We start from the raw sequence: 27,080 nt of genomic DNA, 5'->3' as shown, positions 1-27,080 counted from the left end.
GTCAACACCACCCTAAGCGACGACCATGTCCGCCTGAAACCTGCGTTGTCCCCACTCCTTCACGTCCGGCTTCATCACGCCCATCGGCCACTGCCCAAACGACTACCCATAGCCTCCTTCCTCACATCCAAACGACCCCTTCTGTTGCATTTTCTCGCACCAACCTGCTGCGTCGAGAAAACCCAGCAGCAACCAACATCTCGTGTGTTGACAGTTTGGGCCGAGCTTTCAGTTTCCATTGAGGTCGTCGTTGTTCGTTGAGGTCCGGTACACCGAGGTGTTTGTTCGAGGTTTCGTCGTTGTTCCTCGTTCAGTGAGGTCCGGCTTGAGTTCCGTCGGGGTCGTGTTTGTCGTTCCGAGGTTGTCGAGGTTCACAGGTTATTGTTCTTCATCCTTTGTTTCATTTCGTTCGTTTCGCATAACACGGTTCAAGGCGAATGAGAGTATTTGATATTGATGAATGTCAACAATGCAATTTTTTATTGTTTTGTTAAAAATGTTTATTTTATGGATTACTGCATGCTTAAAGTAAATGTGAGAACATATCGTGAGCTTAAGTTTTTTACGAGAATGTTTATTTCTATGCATATATTCGTGTTTATTAAGGGAACAATTTGACATCCAGTGAATTGTTGCGAACATATGTACTCGCGTATATTATGTACTCTCATTGTAATAAGTATGTGAACGTCTGAATGAAAAATCATGACTACTAGCGTTTAAGCCTTATTTCTCATTTTTTAGTGATAGAAGTTGGGTTTAATAACAATAACAATACGTTAGCAAAGTTGGGACTAATAGGAGCCTTATTAAAATTCTTAGAATTCGGGACATGCCGTTTTAACGAATTTTACGGTCTTCCCAAAATAACAATACGCTAGTTGCTTTAGGCGCGCATTTAATAATGTTATCTCCTTAAACTCGGGTGCACATTTATGTGACCCAAATCCAAATCTCAACGGAATCGAAATGTGTCTCTAATCACGGGTATATTGATTGTGGCGTGGTCTGAGATGCATTTCCATGACGTTGCAAATCCCTTTTAAAAAATAATGAATGAGACGAGCCTCGACAAACAAAAATGCACAAGCTGCGGGGCCCTCTAAATGTATATATTAAAATACTTAGAATTCAAGGACAAGCCGTTTAGCGAATTTTACGGCCTTCCCCAAAATCTCAAGACGCTAGTTGCTTTAGGCGCGCCTTTAATAATTTATTTTCCTTAACTCGGGTGCACATTTATGTGACCTAAATCTAAATCTCAACCGAGTCGAGATATGTCAAACAACCACGGGTGCATTGATGTAACGTGGTTCGAGACATGTTTCCACGGCGTTGCAATTCTTGATAAAAATAACATTAAATGATGAAAGCGGTTAAAAGATAAAATTGGCACATAAGTTCACATTTGTATAAAATCAGATAATCAAGCCGAATATAACAGTTGAGCGACCGTGCTAGAACCACGGAACTCGGGAATGCCTAACACCTTCTCCCGGGTTAACAGAATTCCTTATCCGGATTTCTGGTACGCGGACTGTAATATGGAGTCATTCTTTTCCTCGATTCGGGATTAAAATTGGTGACTTGGGACACCCTAAATCTCCCAAGTGGCGACTCTGAAATAAATAAACCAATCCCGTTTCGATTGTCCTTTAATTGGAAAAACTCTCATGTACCCTATCGGGTGCGGAAAAAGGAGGTGTGACACATATCTTTTGAGATTTTAAATTTGAATAATTTTCTTATTTTTTTTTTGTAACATTAGAAAAGGAAAAATAATTGATATTGGATAATTTTATCTATAACGGCCAAAAAATATTTAAATGTCAAATGTTGTTATAAGATATAACAACCATTCACTACAACAACCAAAAAATATTGGAACAAACGAGGTTGTTATAGAGAGGATTGACTGTAATTGGAGAGGTGTAATTACACCCTCGAATTCACAAAAGGAAGGTGAGAATTGGTGGTGATTATACTACGTAATTACAAGGTTACTTTTTAATTCTTTCCTTTTATTTTTATTTTTATTTATTTTCTTTATAACTATTTATTATTTTAACTTCTTTTTATTTTTTATTTTATTTTTTGATTCTATTTTTAATTTTTAATTTTAAAATATATTTTTCTTTGTACATTATTTATCTTTTATTTTCTACCTTTACTTCTTGTGATTACATGTAATTGCTCGTATATTTTATTTTCTTCATTTAGCGTAACTGCGTTATTATTCTAGTTTTTGAAACTACACCTCCTAATATTAGAAATAACGAGTCATTAAAAAACTTGGCATAAAATGAGTGATATCATTAAAGTAGTATTTTGTTACTAAATGAGGTTATAAACTTATTATGTTTTCTGATCGAAAGTTGTATTGGAACTTATTTTTATTATATTGGAATTTTGACATATGTTAAACAATTTTTTGTTTTGGATTTTGAAATTGTGTTATATTTATGGCTCCAATTTACTTATTTTAGTAGTATTGGCTTGTTATTCTACATTGCATTGCATGTTGTTCAATTTTTAGTTAGAATTGATAGATTTATTTTGTCAAATATTTGAATAATGTTATGCCAATATATTTATAAATATTAATTTATTTAATCAAACATGCATTCCATGATGTTTACAAAATGTATGTTTTTAGTTTTTATAATTAATTAAACTAAATATTATTAATTTAGAAAATATATATCAATTATTTGTACTATAATAGTTACAAATATATGATTAGTAATTCATGTATATTCAAGAAAAAAATTGCATCTTAAATACCAAAACTAATATCATTTGTACTTACAAAAAATTATTTATAGGCATGTCTTTATTATATTATCTTTTAAGTTTTGATAATTATTTCATTTAAAATTTAATCTAGCTATGTAATTACACTTGTGCAACCAAATATACGCTTGTAATTACACTGTAATTACGTTAAATAAACTGGTCGTCATAATTACTATATTGTGTAATTACCACCATAGTAATTACATCAATTCTGATTGCCGGATGACTTTCCAAATAGACCCTTACAGTGATGTCCTGTTTTCTGAGTTTTGGAAGGGCTTTAGGGAATTCTTCTCTATTTGATTGTAAGTAAAATCGTGTCTTTCTTTTTTTGTAAAATAAAAAAAAAAAAAAATCTATATAACCTCGTCGAATGTTTGATTCTCCACCTTGTAATCCCTTCCCATTTTCCCCTCCCCCTACCACCTATTTAAAAAAAAGTGAAAAAAAATTGTAATTCTTACATAGTTTGGAACAACTTTAAATTTTGTAATCCAGGAAGTTTTAGGATATTTTTGAGGAAATATCTTTAAATATATTAAACAAGCTTATACGTATAGAAAATACATTATATCTTGTCCAACTCCAATCAAACTCGTCAACTCAATGAAACTGAAACTTTAAAATATAGTTAGAATAAACAATAAGGTAGTTGTAGTTTATTTTGGTCATAGTTGTTGACTTATAAAGACGTTAGAAGAATTAAATACTCCTTCCTTTTTTTCGCCTTGCCTCCCACACCGACAAGCAACCCAGGCAAGGAAGTACTTATATTTCATTGCAGCAACACAGATGGACACGACCTTACTTGAACAGGATCTGTTCTATAGGCTCGTACCACTGTATCCTTGAGTTCTAAGGAGACAGAAAACCAAGTCTGGTTGATGAGGCATGGCCAAAAGACCAGAGCGTGATTAACAGCTCCCATAGCCCACGGGTTATGGTGCCGTAGATGATCGTTCTTAGCCCCAACCTCGGTGTGCTGAGATGGTCTAATGGCTGTCTGACAGACTCTCTTTAATCTTTTTTGCTATCTTTCCTGATTTACTTTTGAAAATAACTAAGGAAAGATTCCATGGTCTTTAGTTTATACCTAATGTTTCATGTTGTCCTATTTCAAGGAGGCTTTGTAGAAGTTATTTTTTTGTGTGCGACTATTATTGATGTAGGAGGCTAAATTGCATGTTAACTGCATCATAGTTAAACTAGTATTGTTAATGTCACGCTTTATTAAGCTAAGCAGCAGGATTTGGAGAAATACTGCCAGTCATGATTTTGTTATTAATTTGTTCTTTTAATACGGAGAGAAATATGCACAAGGAAGATGCATAGTGTTTGGTCAAAGGTTGAGTTACATATTAGATGTGGTAACCGTGGGAAGTCTCTGAAAACTTGAAATCCAATATTGATATACAAATCGAAGAATGATCACTCAATCCCTCATCGTCAAGCGAAGAAGATAGAAAAGTAGTGAAGGTATACTATAAAATAAGGTCAAGGACAACAAAGAACCATACTTACCTGGACGGGGTCGATGGGCGATCAATAAGGCCCATGGCCTAGGTTGGTGATCTCTATTGCACTTTGGAGGGGTGCCCGCCTAAGGTCGGCTCAAGTGGTCGAGCCTACGTTTAATTATTTGCCAATTTTTTATCTGTGAACAAGTAGAAGCGAACGAAGACTTTGGTCGGTATCCAATAAAAAAACTTTGCCGAAAAAACCGGCCGAAGTCTATCGGTATTATCCAACAAAAATCATTGATATTTTTAATTATGCAACTAAAAAATGCACCATTTTGGAATCAATCCGGGGTATGTATAGTGCTAGGGTGCTATTCTACCACTGGTGCATTTTGGTTTAAGGTTTTCTTTTCTTTTATTTATACTTTTTAATTGTATTTTCGAGCAAAAAGAATCGATCGATTTTGGTTTTATTAAAAAAAAAAATTATCGATCGAAATCGGTTGATGTTTTAATATGACCTACTGAAATAACTAATTCGGTCGGTGTTGAATATTGATTTTAATTTATTTTAAATAAAAATACGACCAAAGTTTGTTTGTTTCTTGAAAAATAAATTTTGTGGGATACAAAAATAGTTTTCCGTATTTTTGCGCAAAAAAATCGACAAAAGCTGGTCGGTTTCATAAAAAAGAATTAAAATAAAATATCTTTAAAAGTCGACCGACTTCGGTCGGTTTTTCGTCAATTATTTTTACCAACCGAAGTCGATCAGTAGGCCGCGATCAATTTTGACCGAATTTTTAGTGGTGAATGGCCTAGTGAATAATCTTAAGAAAGGCTTTGTGGATATCCTGTTTAACTCCTTTATTTGTGTCTAGGCAAATTATTGTATGGGTCAAAATCTGACCGAGGAAATTCAGTACGAAGAGATGATTATCGTGAGAAATTTGTAACTTCTCATGGGCAATGTGGCCGAAGTCGACTAGTGATCAACGGAACAAGTCGTCAAGCAGTCAACCACGACCGAGGTCGAGTAGAGCAGATAGAAGCAATTGCTAGTTTTATATTGGGATCTTCAGAGGGAATATTCTCTTAAATATTCTCTCTGTTTGTACTTTTAGGGTTTTTTGGGAATATCCCATATAAATAGAAGGAGAGATAAGGCAAAGAGCATGTAATATTATATATGATAAGAACATTTTTAAAAAGTAAGCTCTCTAGATAAATACAAAGAACAACTTTCTGGAGAGATTCGACTCTTTCAGAATTCTCTATTGTCATTTCCACCAGATCCGAGAAAGTGCTCAATTTTCTCTTATATCCCTATTATTCATCATTGTCAGAGGGAATAATCATTGACCTCATTCAATATTGGGTAAATCTTTTTCCTTATTTATATTTATTGTCATTATGGTTATTTAATACTTGATACTTTATGTACATTGTTACATTCGACACATTTATTGCTCGCACATTAATTCCATTTCTTCACTGCTCGCACCTTTCGTGCTATCAATCCAAGATTTGAAGTTATTAGCTTTAACTAGTATTAACTCTACTAAATAACTGATTAATTAGTTTAACCAAAGATTATCCTCTTTTGGTCAAACAATTTGGCGTCGTCTGTAGGGACTTCCTAGTCAAAGTCTTTGTTTCTTTCAGATCTAAAAGAAAGCAACACAAACCTTGTCTTTTCTTGCCTGCATAGTTTAACATGGCAAGTAATGGAGAGCAAAGAATGAAAGAAGTAGCCGATCTTACTACCAACCTCCTAAACACTATTAACGAAGTCACTGGAATAGACACTAAGGACGTGACATCAAACGCCTCCCCCAGATAGAGTGGTTCATGCCTCCCTCACGACAGCATCACAACCTCACACGGTAAAGGGTCCTCTACATCCACAAAGGAAGAGGCACCACTAGCAGTGAAAAAGTTGCTCGAGGCGTGGTTGACAAACACACTCACCAGCATTCTCGACAAGCCCGCCCAAAGGACGAATAGAGAAAATGTGAGAGTCTGTGTCGCATCAGTGACAGACGAGAAGCACGGCCCTCCGCTTGTGACATGTATTACTCACAACGTTAGTGATGCAGGTAACGACACCCTAACAGCCATTTTGAGAAAAATGGAGGAGATGGAGAACAAGAATAAAATGTTCTGTGACCAAATGAAAGAGCATCAAGAAAGGGTAGACAAAATACCAGGTGCCCCAAATTCCTTACCAAAAAGGGACGCCAATCGTTTGTTGTCCAACCGTACAATGAAGAAGCTGCACCATACGTCATTCCTAAAACCTTCAAAATATCGTCGTACTTGAAAATATACGATGGCACGACGGACTCTGAGGATCATGTGACCCACTATGTCACCGCAGTAAAAGGAAATAACCTCGCCAAAGAACAAGTGTCCTCCATATTACTGAAGAAGTTTGGCGAAACCCTCACCGGGGGAGCACTAATTTGGTACTCACAACTATATGCACACTCTATAGAGACGTTCGAGGAAATGGCCGACAAGTTTGTAACTGCCCATGCCGGGGCTAAAAAAGCAGAGGCGATAGTGAATGACATTTTTGCCATTAAACAGTCACCCGGTGAAGGGCTAAAAGATTTCCTTGCCTAATTCAATCGTGTGAGGATGACCTTACCAAATGTATCAGAGGGAATGGCAGTAGCAGCTTTCCAGAGCGGGTTAAATAGGAATGGTTCGAGGGCGACCAGAAAATTGCTAAGCCGACTCATGAAGTATCCCCCAACCACTTGGGATGAGATACACAACGCCTACCGCGCTAAATTGCGAGATGACAAGGACGACCTCAATGGCTGAACTCAGCCCAAATGGAATCCAGGAAAGACTGAAGAAATGACAACATAAGGGACCATGCAGGTACGCAACCCAATCGTGAAAAACATCAACCATATGTTAGAGTCGCAGTCATACCCCCTCCCGATCATAGCGATGGCCCATCTAGGCCACCAACAGGGACTCACTGAAGTGAAAGAGGTATGCCGCCACAACTATTTGCTCACAATTTCTGCGTTTCTCCCTCAGAAATAGTCTACACCCTGGAGAAGCTCGGCCCAAATGTAAAGTGGCTGCAGAAGATGAAGTCCAACCCAGAAAGTCAAACGCCCTCTGCGAATTCAATAGGAACGGGGCCACAAAAATGAGGACTGCACCACTCTCAGGCAAGAGGTCATGAACATGCTTCACCAAGGACATCTGAAAGAATTTTTGAGCGATCGAGGAGGGACAAACTTTGCTTGAGGACACGAACAACATCAGGGTCCACCAAAACCACCCTCTCTAACTCGAACCATCCAAATGATCATCGGAGGAGTCGAGTACGCATCAATCAACAACGTAAAATTCATGACCACCCACAAGCTGAAATAGTCAATTACTCATGAACGGTATGACGAACTCCAAGAGAATATCATCTTCGATAAGTTAGATACCCATGATTTGGTCTTTCCTCATTATGACGCCCTTGTTATTACTTTACGCATCTTAGATACTGACGTAAAATGCATTATGGTCGATGATGGGAGCGGTGCGTGCATTGTCCACCCTCGAGTTCTCGCACAAATGAAGCTCGAGGATAGGATAGTGATACGCTGCATCACACTAACGGGTTTTAACAATATAGTTGAACAGACATCTAGAGAAAGCACGCTACCCATCCCGGTTGGCAGCATCACTTTGGAGACCATGTTCCACATCATTGACTAGGATACGACATACAACGCCATCATAGGTCTCCCCTAGATACACGTCATGAAAGTCGTCCCCTACAGCCTATATCAAGTCATCAAATTTCCCATCCCTTGGGGAGTATTTAGCACCCGATGAGAGCAATGCACTGCCGGAGAATGTTATCGTATCGCCCAAGACTGCACATACACCCAACAATTGAAAGGAAAAGTTGAGGCCGCATATCAATTAATAGGGTCGGGGAAAGGTGATGACGAAGAGAAAGATGTCATCAGGGACCACGAAATCATAGAAGCCACAGGGTCGACCTTAAAGGATCTTGACCCGTACAACTCAACAAAGACGACCGCAGCAAAAAACCCTACATCTGCCACAAACTTTAGGAACAAGGTAAATTCCCTCAATTTTTAGCTAACAACACAGACTTGTTTGACTTTTCCCATGCAGATAAGTCGGGCACCCCGAAAGAAATAGCGACACACAAGTTGAACGTCGACCCGTTTTACCACCAGTGTGATAAGTTAGGCGGAAATTCAACTTTGCAGTAAATGACGCGGTCCGTGATGAAGTTGAAAAACTGCTGGAAAATGACTCTATCAAAGAATCAAAGTACCCTCAATGGGTCGTCAATGTGGTCATAGTGAAAAAGAAGAATGGAAAATGGTAGATGTGCGTAGAATTCACATATCTGAACAAAGCCTGCCTAAAAGACTAATTTCCACTACCCCATATCAACCAGCTCATTGATGCAACGGCCGGGCACGAGCTATTAAGCTTCTTGGACGCCTACTCGGGATACAACCAGATCCTCATGGAGTAAGGAGACCAAGAGAAGACCACTTTCATCACTCACCAAGGGACATTCTACTGAAGAGTGATGCCTTTCGGACTGAAAAATGCGGGGGCATCGTATCAGAGGTTGGTGACAAAAATGTTCAAAGATTAACTCAGTAAAACCATGGAAGTCTATGTTTTTATTGGTCAAGTCAAAAAGGAAAGAGGATCACATCGACCACTTGAAAGAGGCCTTCGACATACTCAGATGACCGGCCGCATAGCCGCCCTTTCAAGGTTCATCTCAAGGTACTCTAATAGATGCCATAAATCTTTTGGCGTACTTAAGTAAGATAATGGACTCCAATGGAACTCCGAGTGCATCAAAGCCTTGAAAGAATTAAAGTCGTACTTGTCTTCACCCCCATTGCTTGTATGGCAGAACCTAGGGAACGTCTCCTCGTCTACCTGGTCATATCTGATGTGGTCATGAGTGCAGTCCTGGTCTGAGAAAACAAAGGTACACAATCTCCTATCTATTATATTAGCAAACTCTAGTTGACACCGAAATGAGGTACCCACACTTCGAGAAGTTAGCCCTATTTTAGTCGTAGCTTCACGAAAGTTGAGACCCTACTTTCAGTGTCACCCCATCTCGGTGGTCACGACCTTTCCCCTAAGGAGTATTCTTCAAAAGCCCAAGTTGTCGGCCATATTGGACAAATAGGCCATAGAATTGAGCAAGCTAGATATGACCTATCAACCGCGAAAGGCAATAAAGTCAAAGTGCTCGCTGACTTCATCGCGAATTTCAGCACAAAATAATGCCTGAAGTCGAAAAGGAAGTCGCCTTCACTTCCTCCAGAATACACTACCTATGGGTTTTGTATATTGATGGCGCCTCTAACGCGTCAGTATTGGGACTGGGACTCGTGCTTGAGGTCCCAACAGGTGAAGTAATTCACTAGTCCATAAGATGCCCAGATATGACTAGCAACGAAGCCGAATACGAGGCCGTGATTTCAGGGCTAAAGTTAGCACTCAAGTACGGAGCAAAGCGAGTCGTCCTATGGTGCGACTCTCAGCTCGTTGTCAATCAAGTCATAGTGACTTTCCAAATCAAGGAACAAAGACTACAAAAATACCAGGTCGAGATCTGCAAACTGTTACCCGAGTTCGACGAATGCCAGATCGACCAAATCCCTTGAGCATAGAATATCAAAGTAGACGACCTTGCCAAACTGGCAGCGGCCACTAAAAGCATAATCGTAGAAGGGAACATGGTCACTCTCCTCCACTCGTCGATTGATCAAATCGAGGAAAGAAATATAAACCTAACTTGGGAATGGCGCAATCGTATTGTCACATATGTGTAGGACGGAGTGCTTCTAGACGATAAAAAAGAAGCTACGAATGCGGTCGGCTAGGTACATCGTCATCAACAACGACTTGTACAAAAGAACGTATGGCGGCCCCCTAGCAAAATGCTTAGGCCCAAACCAGATGCGACGCATTTTGGAGGAAGTCCATGAAGGTCACCGCGAAGCTCATACCGACAATTAAGCCCTAGTCAGATGTCTCATATGAGCAGGATACTACTGGCTTACAATGAAAAATAAAAGATGCCGACTTCGTAAAAAAATGCGAACAATGCCAAAAAATACGACCCTATGATCCACCAAGTGGGCAAGCACCTCCACTCAGTCATCTCTGTTTGGCCTTTCATCAAATGGGGGATGGACATCGTCGGACCCCTCCCAGTGGGACGAGGTAATGTACGATTTTTTTTAGTTTTAACTGACTATTTTTTCAAGTGGGTGGAAGCAGGTGCATTCACCCAAATACGGTTGCAAAAAGTAATCGCCTTCATATGGAGGAATAGCGTGTGTCGATTCGGCCTTCCCAAAGAAATCAGTTGTGACAATAGGCCTCAATTCACTGGAAAAAAGATCGTCGAGTTCTTCGAGAATTGGCATATTAAGAAAATATTCTCCACACCATACAATCCCACACACAATAGGCAAGTGGAGTCCTCCAACAAGTCAATATTGAATATCATGAAGAAGAAGAAGAAGAAGAAGATCGAGAACGCCAAAGGGGTTGTGGCAAGAGTTGCTGCCGGAAGTGTTATGGGCATACCGCAAAATGCCAAAAACAAGCACAGGAGAAACATCATACTCACTGGTCTATGGGACCGATGCAGTAATACAGGTCGAGGTCGGAGAACCAAGTCTAAGGTACTCGCACGAAAGTGAGCTGAGAAACGACCAAAGCAGGAGGCAAGACCTCGACGAGGCTGAAGAACAAAGCGACATGGCGTACATAAGGATGGTCGCCCAGAAACAACAGGCAAAGCGATACTACAACAAAAAAGCCAAGATCAGACCGCTCAAAGTCGGGGACTACGTACGCAAAGCCAAAACACAGGCAAACAAGGATCCACGAGAAGGAAAGCTAGGGACTAATTGGGACGTCCCATACAAAATTACGGTGGTAGCAAGCAAATGGTCATTCTAACTAGAAACGATGGAAGGAAAGCTACTACGAAACAACTAGAACATCGCCCACCTCAATTACTTCAACTTCTAAGAAAAGATATTCTCCGAAATGTACTCTTTTTCCCTCACCTGAGTTTTGTCCTAATTGGGTTTTCTCGAAGAGATTTTTAACGAGGCGATGAGGAGAACATCTCGAAGCTAAGCATGAGCAGGTGAGAATACAAGTTAGCAAGTTCATTTGAATAATATTATGACAATATATTTATAAATATTAATTTATTTAATCAAACATGCATTCCATGATGTTTAGAAAATGTATGTTTTTAGTTTTTATAATTAATTAAACTAAATATTATTAATTTAGAAAATATATATCAATTATTTGTACTATAATAGTTATAAATATATGATTAGTAATTAATGTATATTCAAGAAAAAATTTGCATCTTAAATACCAAAACTAATATTGTTTATACTTACAAAAAATTATTTATAGGCATGTCTTTATTATATTATCTTTTAAGTTTTGAAAATTATTTCATTTAAAATTTAATCTAGTTGTATAATTACACTTGTGCAACCAAATATACGCTTGTAATTACACTGTAATTACGTTAAATAAACCGATCGTCATAATTACTATATTGTGTAATTATTAAGTTGTGTAATTACCACCATAGTAATTACATCAATTCTGATTACCGGATGACTTTCCAAATAGACCCTTACAATGATGTCATGTTTTCTAAGTTTTGGAAGGGCTTTAGGGAATTCTTCTCTATTTGATTGTAGGCAAAATCGTATCTTTCTTTTTCTGTAAAAAAACAAAATATGCATATCTTTTGAGATTTTAAATTTGAATAATTTTCTTATTTTTTTGTAACATTAGAAAAGGAAAAATAATTAATATTGGATAATTTTATCTATAACGGCCAAAAAATATTTAAATGCCAAATATTGTTATAAGTGTATAACAACCATTCACTACAACAACCAAAAAATATTGGAACAAACGAGGTTGTTATAGAGAGGATTGACTGTAATTGGAGAGATGTAATTACACCCTCGAATTCACAAAAGGAAGGTGAGAATTGGTGGTGATTATACTACGTAATTACAAGGTTACTTTTTAATTATTTCCTTTTATTTTTATTTTTATTTTTATTTATTTTCTTTATAACTTTTTATTATTTTAACTTCTTTTTATTTTTTATTTTATTTTTTGATTTTATTTTTATTTTTTAAATTAAAAATATATTTTTCTTTGTACATTATTTATCTTTTATTTTCTACCTTTACTTCTTGTGATTACATGTAATTGCTCGTATATTTTATTTTCTTCATTTAGCGTAACTGCGTTATTATTCTAGTTTTTGAAACTACACCTCCTAATATTAGAAATAACGAGTCATTAAAAAACTTGGCATAAAATGAGTGATATCATTAAAGTAGTATTTTGTTACTAAATGAGGTTATAAACTTATTATGTTTTCTGATCGAAAGTTGTATTGGAACTTATTTTTATTATATTGGAATTTTGACATATGTTAAACAATTTTTTGTTTTGGATTTTGAAATTGTGTTATATTTATGGCTCCAATTTACTTATTTTAGTAGTATTGGCTTGTTATTCTACATTGCATTGCATGTTGTTCAATTTTTAGTTAGAATTGATAGATTTATTTTGTCAAATATTTGAATAATGTTATGCCAATATATTTATAAATATTAATTTATTTAATCAAACATGCATTCCATGATGTTTACAAAATGTATGTTTTTAGTTTTTATAATTAATTAAACTAAATATTATTAATTTAGAAAATATATATCAATTATTTGTACTATAATAGTTATAAATATATGATTAGTAATTAATGTATATTCAAGAAAAAATTTGCATCTTAAATACCAAAACTAATATCATTTATACTTACAAAAAATTATTTATAGGCATGTCTTTATTATATTATCTTTTAAGTTTTGATAATTATTTCATTTAAAATTTAATCTAGCTATGTAATTACACTTGTGCAACCAAATATACGCTTGTAATTACACTGTAATTACGTTAAATAAACTGGTCGTCATAATTACTATATTGTGTAATTACCACCATAGTAATTACATCAATTCTGATTGCCGGATGACTTTCCAAATAGACCCTTACAGTGATGTCCTGTTTTCTGAGTTTTGGAAGGGCTTTAGGGAATTCTTCTCTATTTGATTGTAAGTAAAATCGTGTCTTTCTTTTTTTGTAAAAAAAAAAATATATATATATATATATATATATATATATATATATATATATATAACCTCGTCGAATGTTTGATTCTCCACCTTGTAATCCCTTCCCATTTTCCCCTCCCCCTACCACCTATTTAAAAAAAAGTGAAAAAAAATTGTAATTCTTACATAGTTTGGAACAACTTTAAATTTTGTAATCCAGGAAGTTTTAGGATATTTTTGAGGAAATATCTTTAAATATATTAAACAAGCTTATACGTATAGAAAATACATTATATCTTGTCCAACTCCAATCAAACTCGTCAACTCAATGAAACTGAAACTTTAAAATATAGTTAGAATAAACAATAAGGTAGTTGTAGTTTATTTTGGTCATAGTTGTTGACTTATAAAGACGTTAGAAGAATTAAATACTCCTTCCTTTTTTTCGCCTTGCCTCCCACACCGACAAGCAACCCAGGCAAGGAAGTACTTATATTTCATTGCAGCAACACAGATGGACACGACCTTACTTGAACAGGATCTGTTCTATAGGCTCGTACCACTGTATCCTTGAGTTCTAAGGAGACAGAAAACCAAGTCTGGTTGATGAGGCATGGCCAAAAGACCAGAGCGTGCTGAGATGGTCTAATGGCTGTCTGACAGACTCTCTTTAATCTTTTTTGCTATCTTTCCTGATTTACTTTTGAAAATAACTAAGGAAAGATTCCATGGTCTTTAGTTTATACCTAATGTTTCATGTTGTCCTATTTCAAGGAGGCTTTGTAGAAGTTATTTTTTTGTGTGCGACTATTATTGATGTAGGAGGCTAAATTGCATGTTAACTGCATCATAGTTAAACTAGTATTGTTAATGTCACGCTTTATTAAGCTAAGCAGCAGGATTTGGAGAAATACTGCCAGTCATGATTTTGTTATTAATTTGTTCTTTTAATACGGAGAGAAATATGCACAAGGAAGATGCATAGTGTTTGGTCAAAGGTTGAGTTACATATTAGATGTGGTAACCGTGGGAAGTCTCTGAAAACTTGAAATCCAATATTGATATACAAATCGAAGAATGATCACTCAATCCCACATCGTCAAGCGAAGAAGATAGAAAAGTAGTGAAGGTATACTATAAAATAAGGTCAAGGACAACAAAGAACCATACTTACCTGGACGGGGTCGATGGGCGATCAATAAGGCCCATGGCCTAGGTTGGTGATATCTATTGCACTTTGGAGGGGTGCCCGCCTAAGGTCGGCTCAAGTGGTCGAGCCTACGTTTAATTATTTGCCAATTTTTTATCTGTGAACAAGTAGAAGCGAACGAAGACTTTGGTCGGTATCCAATAAAAAAACTTTGCCGAAAAAACCGGCCGAAGTCTATCGGTATTATCCAACAAAAATCATTGATATTTTTAATTATGCAACTAAAAAATGCACCATTTTGGAATCAATCCGGGGTATGTATAGTGCTAGGGTGCTATTCTACCACTGGTGCATTTTGGTTTAAGGTTTTCTTTTATTTTATTTATACTTTTTAATTGTATTTTCGCGCAAAAATAATCTATCGATTTTGGTTTATTAAAAAAAAATTATCGATTGAAATAGGTTGATGTTTTAATATGACCGACTGAAATAACTGATTCGGTCGGTGTTGAATATTGATTTTAATTTATTTTAAATGAAAATACGACCAAAGTTGGTCTGTTTCTTGAAAAATAAATTTTGTGGGGTACAAAAATAGTTTTTCGTATTTTTGCGCAAAAAAATCGACAAAAGCTGGTCGGTTTCATAAAAAAGAATTAAAAAATAAAATATCTTTAAAAGTCGACCGACTTCGGTCTGTTTTTCGGCCATTATTTTTACCGACCGAAGTCGATCGGTCGGCCGCGATCAATTTTGATCGAATTTTTAGTGGTGAATGGCCTAGTGAGTAATCTTAAGAAAGGCTTTGTGGATATCTTGTTTAACTCCTTTATTTGTGTCTAGGCAAATTATTGTATGAGTCAAAATTCGACCGAGGAAATTCAGTACGAAGGGATGATTATCGTGAGTAATTTGTAACTTCTCTTGGGCAATGTGGCCGAAGTCAACCAGTGATCAACGGAACGAGCCGTCAAGCGGTCAACCACAGCTGAGGTCGCGTAGAGCAGATAGAAGCAACGACTAGTTTTATTTTGGGATCTTCAAAGGGAATATTCTCTTAAATATTCTCTCTATTTGTACTTTTAGGATTTTTTGGGAATATCCCATATAGATAGAAGGGGAGATAAGGCAAAGAGCATGTAATATTCTATATGATAAGAACATTTTTGAAAAGTGAGCTTTCTAAATAAATACAAAGAACAACTTTCTGGAGTGGTTCGACCCTTTTGGGATTCTCTATTGTCATTTCCACCAGATCCGAGAAAGTGCTCAATATTTTCTTATATCCTTGTCAAAGAGAAGAATCATTCAGCTCATTCAATATTAGGTGAATCTTTCTATTTATTTACATTTATTGTCATTTATGGTTATTTAATACTTGATAGTTTATGTACATTGTTCCATTCGACTCATTTATTGCTTGCACATTAATTCTATTTCTTCACTGCTCGCACCTTTCGTACTATCAATCCAAGATCTGAAGCTATTGGCTTTAACTAGGATAAACTCTACTTAATAACTGATTAATTAGTTTAACCAAATATTATCCTCTTTTGGTCAAACAATTTGACGATGTCTGTGGGGACTTCCTAGTCAAAGTCCTTATTTCTTTCAGATCTAAAAGAAAGCAACACAAAACCTTGTCTTTTCTAGTGTGCATAGTTTAACATGGCAGGTAATGGAGAGGAAAGAATGAAAGCAGTAGTCGGTCTTACTACCAACCTCCTAAACACTATCAATGAAGCTCGAACAGACACTAAGGACGTGGCACCAAACGCCTCCCCCAGGCAGAGTGTTCACCCCTCCCTCGCGACAACATCACAACCTCACACGGTAAAAGGGCCTCTACATCCACAATGGAAGAGGCACCACTAGCCCGCCCAAAGGACAAACAGACAGAGAAAATGCGAGAGTCTGCGTCGCACCAGTGGCAAACGAGAAGCACAACCCTCCGCTTGTGACAGGTATTACTCACAACGTTAGTGATGCAGGTAATGACACCCTAATTGCCATTTTGAGAAAGATGGAGGAGATGGAGAACGAAAACAAAATGCTCTGTGACCAAATGAAAGAGCATCAAGAAAGGGTAGACAAAATACCAGGTGCCCCAAAACTCTTACCAAAAAGGGACGCTGGTCGGTTCGTTGAGCAACCGTATAGTGAAGAAGCTGCACCATACACCATACCTAAATCCTTCAAAATGCTGTCGTACTTGAAAATATACGATGACACGACGGACCCTGAGGATCATGTGACCCACTATCTCACCGTAGTAAAAGGCAACGACCACGCCAAAGAATAAATGTCTTCCATATTACCGAAGAAGTTTGGCAAAACCCTCATCGAGGGAGCACTAACTTGGTACTCACAGCTATCTGCACTCTCCATAGAGACGTTCGACAAAATGGATGATAAGTTTGTAACTGCCCATGCCGGGGCTAAAAAAGCAGAAGCGAGGGTGAATGACATTTTTGCCATTAAATAGTCGCCCATTGAAGGTCTAAGAGATTTCCTCGCCCAATTCAATCGTATGAGGATGACCTTACCAAATGTATCACATGGAATGTCAGTAGCAGCTTTCCAGAACGGGTTAAATAGGAACGGTTTGAGGGCGACCAGAAAATTGCTAAGACGACTCATGAAGTATCCCCCAACCACTTGGGATGAGATACATAATGCCTACTGCGTTGAAGTGTGAGCTGACAAGGACGACCTCAACGAGCCAACTCAACGGCTGACCTCAGTCCAAATGGAATCTAGGAAAGACCGAAGAAATGACAACATAAGGGACCATGCAGGCCCCTGACCCAACCGTGAAAGACATCAACCATATGTCAGAGCCGTTGTCATACCACATCCCGGTCATGGAGACGGCTCATCTAGGACGCCAACAGGGACTCACCAAAGCGAAAGAGGTATGCCTCTACTACTATTTGCTCACAATTTCTGTTTTTCTCCCTCAGAAATAGCCTATGCCCTGGAGAAGCTCGGCCCAAAAGTGAAGCAGCCGAAGAAGATGAAGTCCGACCCAAACACTAGAAAGTCAAATGCCCTCTATGAATTCCATCAAGAACGGGGCCACAAAATCGAGGACTGCACTGCCCTCAGGCAAGAGGGCATGAACATGTTTCACCAAGGACATCTAAAAGAACATTTGAGCGATCGAGGAAGGACAAACTTTGCTTGAGGACGCGAACAACATCAGGGTCCACCAAAACCACCCTCCCTAACTTGAACCATCCAAATGATCATCAGAGGAGCTGAGAACGCATCAATCAACAGCGTAAAAATCATGACCACCCATAAGCTGAAACGGTCAATTACTCATGAACAGTATGACGAACTTGAAGAGAGTATCATCTTCGATAAGTCGGATACCCATGGTTTGGTCTTTCCTTATTATGACACCCTAGTTATTACTTTAGGCATCTTAGATACTGACGTAAATTGCATTATGGTCGATGATGGGACCGGTGCGTGCATTGTCCACCCTTGAGTTCTCGCACAAATGAAGCTCGAGGATAGGATAGTTCCGTGCTTTATCACATTAATGGGTTTTAACAATGCAGTTGAGCAGACATCTGGAGAAATCACGTTACCCGTCCTGGTCGGCAACATCACTTTGGAGACCACGTTCCACATCATGGACTATGATACGGTGTACAATTCCATCATAGGTCACCCCTACATACACACCATGAAAGCCGTCCCCTACAGCCTATATCAAGTCATCAAATCTCCCACCTCTTGGGGGGATTTAGCATCCGAGGAGAGCAACGCACTGCTCGAGAATGCTATCGCATCGCCCAAGACTGCACATACACCTAACAATTGAAAGGGAAAGCAGAGGCCGCATAGCAATTAACAGGGTCTGGGTCAGGTGATGACGAAGAGAAATATGTCATCAGGGACCCCGAAATCGTAGAAGCCACAGGGTCAACCGTAGAGGATCTTGACCCCGTACAACTCGTCAAAGATGACCGCAGCAAAAAAGACTACATCGGCTACAAACTTTAGGAACCAGGTAAATTCCATCAATTTTTAGCTAACAACGCAGACTTCTCGGGCATCCCAAAAGAAATAGCGACACACAAGTTGATCGTCGGCCGTTGTACCCCTAGTGCGGCAAGTTAGGCAGAAATTCAACTTTGCAGTAAATGACACGGTCCGCAATGAAGTTGAAAAACTGCTGGAAAACGGCTCTATTAGAGAATCAAAGTACCCTCAATGGGTCGCCAACATGGTCATGGTGAAAAAGAAGAATGGAAAATGGCGGATATGCGTAGACTTCACATATCTGAACAAAGCCTGCCCGAAAGACTCATTTCCACTACCCCATATCGACCAGCTCATTGATGCAACGACCGGGCACGAGCTATTAAGCTTCTTGGACGCCTACTCGGGATACAACTAGATCCTCATGGAGGAGGATGACCAAGAGAAGACCACTTTCATCACTCACCAAGGGACATACTACTGAAGAGTGATGCCTTTTGGACTGAAAAATGCGGGGGCAACGTATCAGAGGCTAGTGAAAAAAATGTTCAAAGACTAACTCGTCAAAACCGTGGAAGTCTACATCAACGACATGTTGGTCAAGTCAAAAAAAAGGAAAGAGGATCGCATTGACCACTTGAAATAGGCCTTCGACATACTCAGATGATACGGTATGAAATTGAACCCCAAATATTGCACCTTCGGCGTAACCTCGGGAAAGTTCCTCGGATTTTTGGTATCACAATGAGGCATCGAGGTCAACCCCGACCAATCAAAGCTATAGAAGGAATACCGGAGAATCTAACCAGTAAAAAACAGGAATGACCTATGGGTTTTGTATACTTCGGCACAAAAATAATGCCTGAAGTCAAAAAGGAAACCGCCCGCACTTCCTCCAGAATACACGAACTATGGGTTTTGTATAGTGATGGTGCCTCTAATACGTCAAGATTGGGACTGGGACTCGTGCTCGAGGTCCCAACAGGCAAAGCAATTCCCCAGTCCATAAGATGCTCAGATATGACTAACAACGAAGCCGAGTACAAGGCCTTGATTGCACGGCTAAATTTAGCACTCAAGTACAGAGCGAAGCGAGTCATCCTATGGTGCGACTCTCAGCTCGTTGTCAATCAAGTCATAGGGACTTTCCAAATCTAGGAACAATGACTACTAAAATACCATGCAGAGATCTGTAAGCTGTTACCTGAGTTCGACGAATGCCAGCTCGACCAAATCCCTTAGGCACAGAATATCAAAGCAGACGACCTTGCCAAACTGGCAGCAGCCACTAAAGCATAACCGGAGAAGGGAACGTGGTCACTGTCCTCCACTCGTCGATCGATCAAATCAAGGTACGAACTATAAACCTAACTTGGTACTGGTGCAATCGCATTTTCATATATTTGCAGGATAGAGTGCTTCCAGACGATAAAAAAGAAGCCAAGAAGCTTCGAATGTGAGCGGCCAGGTACATCGTCATTAACAACGACTTGTACAAAAGAACGTATGGCACCCCCTAGAAGAATTCTTAGGCCCAAACCAGACGCGACACATTTTGAAGGAAGTCCACAAAGGTCACTGCAGATCTCATACCAACAATTGAGCCCTAGTCAGATGCCTCATATGAGCAGGATACTACTGGCTTACAATGAAAAAAGAAGCTGCCAGCTTCGTAAAAAAATGCGAACAATGCCAAAGATATGCCCCCATGATCCACCAAGTGGGCGAGCACCTCCACTCAGTTACCTCGCCTTGGCCTTTCATCAAATGAGGGATGGACATTGTTGGACCCCTCCTAGAGCGACGAGGTTATGTATGATTTCTTTTAGTTTTAACTTACTATTTTCCCAAGTGGGTGGAAGTAGGTGCATTCAACCAAATACGCGAGCAAGAAGTAATCACCTTCATATGGAGGAATATCATGTGTCGTTTTGGCTTTCCCAAAGAAATCAGTCGTGACAATGGGCCTCAATTCACTGGAAAAAACATCGATGAGTTCTTCGATAAATAGCATATTAAGAAAATACTCTCCACGCCATACAATACCGCGGGCAATGGGCAAGCGAAGTCCTCCAACAAGTCAATATTGAATATCATGAAGAACAAGCTCGAGAACGCCAAAGGGACTGTGTCCAGAGTTGTTGCCGAAAGTGTTATGGGCATACCGCACAATGCCAAAAACAAGCACAAGAGAAACATCATACTCACTGGTCCATGGGACTGATGCAGCAATACTGGTCGAGGTTGGAGAACCAAGTCTAAGGTACTCACACGAAAGTGAGCCAAAAAACTACGAAAGCAGAAGGCAAAACCTTGACAAACCGAAGAATGAAGAGACATGGCGTACATAAGGATGGTCGCCCAGAAACAACAGGCAAAGCGATACTATAACAAAAAAATCAAGATCATACCACTCAAATTCGGGGACTACGTACACAAAGCCAAAACACAGGCAAGCAAGGATCCACGAGAAGGAAAGCTAGGGACTAATTGGGACGTCCCATACAAAATTACGACGGCAGCAAGCAAAGGGCCATTCCTAAGAGAAATGATGGAAGGAAAGCTATTACCAAACAACTGGAACATCGCCCACCTCAAGTACTTCAACTTATAAGGAAAGATGGTCTTTAAGCCATACTCTTTTTTCCTCGCCTGAGTTTTGTCCTAATTGGGTTTTCTAGAGGAGGTTTTGAACGAGGCGATGAGGAGAACATTTCGAAGTTAAGCACGAGCAGGTAAGAATACAAGTTAGCAAGTTTATTGCTCGACCCCTCGAATACTTCTCTAGGTCGACCAATAAAGGGACTAGGTAGACTGGGACTTGAATACTAGCCCGAAAAACGTGTAAACCTCTCTAATGTATACATGTAAGCAAAGCATAGAAACACAAGTGATGACCCAAAAGGGTCATCACTCGTTTTGAAAGTAAATTCAGTGTTCGGAGGCCTTAAAAACCTCTTTTTTCTCACCCGAATTTGTCTATATAGTCCGAACGCGTTTCCAAAAAGCTTTTATGTGAAAACTAAGTGAATTAAGGAAATTGGCTATTTAAATTGAATAAAGTTGACTTGGGTCAACATTCTTGGTAAACGGACCCGGACCCGTGATCCGACGGTCTCGTAGGGTCCGTAGTAAAATTTGGGACTTGGGCATATACCCGGAATCGAATTCCAAGGTCCCAAGCCCAAGAAATAAATTTTTAAAGAAAATTATTTTCTGGAAAATATAAAGGTTTTTAGAAGTGAATTGATGAATTTTCTTGATGGTATCGGGCCCGTATCTTGGTTCCGGAGCCTGGTACAAGTTTGAATAATAATTAAGATGAATCTGTAAAATTTGGTAAAGATCGGAGTTGGTTTGGTATAAAACGAACCTATAGTTGAGAAAAATAGTCACTTTGATGTTCTTGAGTGATTTCATGAATTTGAGGTTTAATTCATAGCTGTTGATGTTAATTTGATTATTTGATCACACGAGCAAGTCCGTATGATATTTTTGGACTTGTGTGCATGTTTTGTTTGGAGCACTGAGGGCTCGGGTGAGTTTTGGATAGGCATGGAGTGAAATTGGACTTAGGAGCAAGTGCTGGTATCTGGTATTTTTACCCAGGCCTCTAATCTCGCAATTGCGAGATCATGCTTTGCAATTGCAAAGAGGACAGGCTTGGTAATTGTGACCCTAGTGTCGCAAATACGAACCAAGCCTGGGCAGGCCTTGGTCGCAAATGCGACCATTTCTCGCAAATGCGATGTCGCAAATGTGACTAGTCCCTCGCAAATGCGAAGGTGACCGGATTTTCTCTTGGTCGCAAATGCGACAGATTCTTCACATTTGCAAAAATAGCAGGTCCTGAAGGGGTTTGCAATTTCGAACCCTAATCGCTTGCGACATCTGCGACCAGTGAATCAGGACTTAGACACATTTTTCTTCATTTTTCAAACTCTCTCAAAACCTAATCTCTCTTGGGCGATTTTCTAAAGAATAGTTCTTCTTGAAATCAATTGTAAGTTGTTTCTAACTCATTTTCTTTAATCTATAATATCTTTCAAAATCAAGGGTTTTCATGGGGGAAATTGGGTGTTTTCGGTAGAACTTAGGATTTTCAATTTTTGGAGATTTGGACCTCGATTTGAGATCCGATTTCAAAATAAATTATATATTTGAGTTCGTGAAATCAGTTTTTGGTTCGAACCTCGGGTTTTGACCATGTGGGCCCGGGGTCGATTTTTGACTTTTTGGGGAAATCATTGGAAAACCTATTTTCATGCATTAGAATTAATTCATTTAGAATTTATTGATATTGTTAAGTAAATTGTGGCTAGATACAAGCGAATTGGTGGTGGAAACAAGAGGTAAAGCGGTAGTTGAGGCTTGAATTGTGTTTGTGGCATTGAGGTAAGTGTCTGGTCTAACCTTAGCTTGAGGGGTTAGAAGTTGAGTCTTATTTGCTATGTGTTAAATGTTAAGTACGACGTATAAGCATGGTGACGAGTATCTATACGTCGGTGTCAAGATTTCCCATGAGTCTTATTCTATGATTAATATTACTCTGTTTCGTATTGCCCATGATTTATATGATGATTTCTATTATTGAACAAGGCTTGTGAAAGTATTATTGGTAATTGAATATTGTAGAGCGTTGTCTCAAGTTGAGAATTGAATTGTGAAGTAAATGTGGAAAAGAGAAGAGGTTTATGATATTGTCTCCCTTACCGGGATGCTATTGCTTTTGATATTATCTCCCTTGCCGGGATATTATTACTCATGATATTATTTTCTTTGCCGGGATATTGTTGTTATGCTATTGTTCCCTTGCCAGGATTTTATTGTGATATTATTGATTCCCTTGCCCAAATTGCTTTGTGATTGTTGCTTGGGTGAGGAAGAGTGTAAAGCACGAAGGGTGATGTCGTGCATGATTTTGAGAGTGTTAATGCACGAAGGGTGATGTCGTGCCAATATTGTGAGGTAAAAGCACGAAGGGTAATGTCGTGCCGCACGATGTACAATGTCGTGCCATGATATGAGTGATAATGCATGAAGGATAATTCCGTGCCATGATTATGTGAGGTAAAAGCACGAAGGGTGATGCCGTGTCGATTCTATTAATTTTTATGATGAGGATGAGAGTAAAAGCGCAAAGGGTGATGTCGTGCACGTGTTATTGAGTTCTTGTTTCTTGCTGATAATTGAGTTACGACTTTATTTACATTCCTCTATTGGTTTTCTATTGTTAATTGATATTCCCCGCAACATGTTTCTCCCTCTTATCTGTAACTGTAAATTTCTGCCTTTATTTTTCTGATGTATATGATTTAACTGCACATGTTTATTTGATAGTCTTGTCCTAGCCTTGTCACTACTTCGCCAAGGTTATGTTAAGCACTTACCAGCACATGGGGTCGGTTGTGCTGATACTACACTATGCACTGTGTGCAGATCCCGGTGTGGCATCTTTGGGAACGCAGTGAGGTTGCTGCCTTCAGTCCATCAGGCGACCCGTGGTAGTTCTGCAGGCGTCCGCAGGCCTTGACATCTCCTTCTATCTTTCCATACTATTTCTTTTATGAATTTCAGAAACAACTTTGTATTTATCTTTCGAACCCTTATTTGTAGTACTCCTAGACAATATGTGAGATTGTGACACCAGTTCTGGGTAGTTTTTGTTTATGGATTTATATCAGTATTATTATTAAGTTGATACATTTCATTCTTTCGCATTATTATTTCCGTTGTTTATATAATGTTAATTCACAACTGTTAAAGGATTAAAAATTAAAAGGGTTAAATAATTGTAATGATTGGCTTGAGTAGCTTTCACTAGTAGGTGTCATCACGACTCCCGAATGTGGGAAATCCGGGTCGTGACAGCACTTGATGTTCGCCTATGTCTCCCACCTAGTTTTAACACCGCACCAATCAAGATACTTACATTTGACCTCTTTCTAATTAATTAAGAGTAACGTTAGACCTCTCTCGAATCAACTCACATTCGACCTCGATCGAATTAATTAAAAGTAACATTTGACCTCACTCGAATCAACTCGCATTCGACCTCGGTCGAATTAATCAAGAGTAACATTCGACCTCGCTCGAATCAACTCACATTCAACCTCGTTCGAACTAATTAAGAGTAACATTCGACCTCGTCTAAATTAATTAAGACACACACATTTGACCTTGTTCGAATTAGTTAAGAGTAACATCTGACCTCGCTTGAATCAACTCACATTCGACCTAGCTCGAATTGCATTTCACAGTTAACCTCGTCCGAATTAATTATGGCGGTGTTTAACTTTGCTCGAACTAATCAAAGACACACTCGGCCATGTTTGAGTTAACTCCTACCAATAGTTCTTTTAAATCAAGACTATCAGTCGAGGAAAACATTCAAAGAAAAAACAGAAGACCTAGAAATAAACAGCAGAAGTAGTATTCCAAACGCCCACTAAAGTATAAAAAAGATTACAAAAAGCATCGCTCAGTGGCTTCATCCCCACCTTCATCCTCACCGGTCGAGTACGCATCATCATACCAAGCACCTTGCTCATTTTCGCCCAGCTCGTCTTCATCATTGCCCGCCCGTGGCATGGTGGGATCATAATAATAGGTGACTCGAGTTGTGCGCACTTTGGCATGAGTACCCTCGAACTCAACCTCAGTAACTCTCCATGGCGCCATCAAGTCTCTAGATATGTATAGCTAGGCCTAGGTATGAATCCACTTCTCGTACAAATCCCGAGCAACCTCAGGATAAGCGAAAGTGTGAGAGGAAGATGGTCGAGCCAATAGTTGCGCCCTTTCATCCTCAAAAGCGGCGACTTGATCATTTAAATTCGAAACCTCTCCCTCAAACCCGCCAATACGCTCATCAAGCCTTGCCTCCCTGAGCATGGCCACCTCTGCTTCATTCTCCCATTCAGATCTCAAGAACGCAGATGACCTCCTCCGATGCCGCTACCCTTGCCAAAGCTGCCATCCTGGCCTCCTCAGCCTTCTCCAACTCTGTCGTCTTCTCGATCAACTCATCACTCAAGACATTGGCCCTGGTCGAACTCTGATCAAGTTCAGCCTGCAAGGATGCCACTTGGGCCTAAAGATTGGCACACTCAATCGTGACCCCCTACTCACCTCAAGCTCGTTCTCCTTGGCTCTAAGAGCTCCCTCGAGCTTGCTACATTGGCCGATGAACCTCACGAGTTCATCGTCCTTCTTCCTCAACTCATCTCTAAGAGACTGGAAATTACCGTCTGCGCCGAATCGGGCGCGTATCTCACGGTATTTGGCACAATACTCACGAAACTTCAAAACCATTTTCTTAAAAACACCCTTCCGCTTCTCCATCGGCGGGCGTTCTCGATCTCCAAAATAAGAGTCTAGCGAAAAAGGAAGAGCCAAAAAGAGTCAGTAAAAACAAAAAGGAGAAAGGGCGTAAGGTACAAGAACAAAAAAAACAAAAAAAAAACAAACTTACCCTCAAAGCCATTTCGGATATGCCTAACAATAGATCGTCATCCTTAAATGTCCATAAAGTCCATTCTCGGTGCTAGAGTAGAGAGGAACCAAAGAATGAACTACTCTCTCTGTATTCACCAATAAGTCGCAGTCCAAGGGAGTGACTATGGTGCGAGTAGATCCCTCCATCCTAACTTCTACCCGAATAAACCCCTATCGAACTTCCGCACCTCTTCGGGCTCGATGTCGGAAACGGTTTCATAGACGTCCACAGCCACACCCTTCCCTCTCTCCTCGACCGATAGAGGAACGTTAGCCTCCAGATAGTGACGGATCACCCCTAAGAACAGCCATCGCAACTTCTGATCGCCCTCCTTCTTCGGCCATGACTTCAGGTGAAGGAGCAATTTCTACAACCTCTGCAGGAGGCAAAGTCTCTGTGTTCAAACCCACATCGCCCTCAGACGTGGCCGTATCCAACTCGGGATCACCCACTGTTAACCTTTCGTTTCCTACTGTCTCGCTGCCAACTTCTACTCTCTGCCATTTTAACGAAACTGCTTCCTCCTTGCTCGGCGACGACTCGTCCATGTCACACCTCCTTTTTACGCACCTGCCCCGAAGGATAAATGCATGAGGGAGTTTTTCCAATTTAAGTGACATTATTCGAAAATGGGATTATTTATTTAATTCAGAGTCGCCACTTGGGAAAGGTTTGGCTTTTGGTGTCCCAAGTCACCGGTTTATCTTGAATCCCAAATCGAGGAAATTTTTGACTTTCCAAATGAAGTCTGCGAACCAGAAATTCTAAGTAAGGAATTCTGTTGACCCGAGGGAAGGTGTTAGGCACCCACGGATCTCGTGGTTCTAGCACGGTCGCTTAAATTGTTATAATGGCTAAATATCTAATTTTAATACATGTTATGACTTGTGTGCTTTCATTAAGTTTAAACCGCTTTTATTATTATTTTTTTAATAGAATTGCAACATCGTGAAAATGTA

The 27,080-nt window shown here is 39.3% G+C and overlaps 1 non-coding gene and 3 pseudogenes across 1 annotated transcript; all 4 read left to right on the top strand.

Annotated features, from left to right (window-relative positions):
* The first annotated feature begins 3,594 nt into the window (after window positions 1-3,594).
* Window positions 3,595-3,809, top strand: LOC142166715 (small nucleolar RNA U3). The gene has a single exon (XR_012697113.1). It is a non-coding gene; the product is annotated as a small nucleolar RNA U3 (small nucleolar RNA).
* Window positions 3,810-4,309: 500 nt separating this feature from the next.
* On the top strand, window positions 4,310-4,460 carry LOC142166736 (U1 spliceosomal RNA; annotated as a pseudogene).
* Window positions 4,461-13,997: 9,537 nt separating this feature from the next.
* On the top strand, window positions 13,998-14,143 carry LOC142166720 (small nucleolar RNA U3; annotated as a pseudogene).
* A 500-nt stretch (window positions 14,144-14,643) lies between these two features.
* Window positions 14,644-14,794, top strand: LOC142166739 (U1 spliceosomal RNA; annotated as a pseudogene).
* The last annotated feature ends 12,286 nt before the right edge of the window (window positions 14,795-27,080 follow it).

The sequence above is a fragment of the Nicotiana tabacum genome, chromosome 11 (genome assembly GCF_000715075.1).
Source record: "Nicotiana tabacum cultivar K326 chromosome 11, ASM71507v2, whole genome shotgun sequence".
Taxonomy (NCBI): domain Eukaryota; kingdom Viridiplantae; phylum Streptophyta; class Magnoliopsida; order Solanales; family Solanaceae; genus Nicotiana; species Nicotiana tabacum.
Note: the sequence above shows the minus strand (reverse complement) of the source record. Positions and strands in the feature narration are given on the sequence as shown.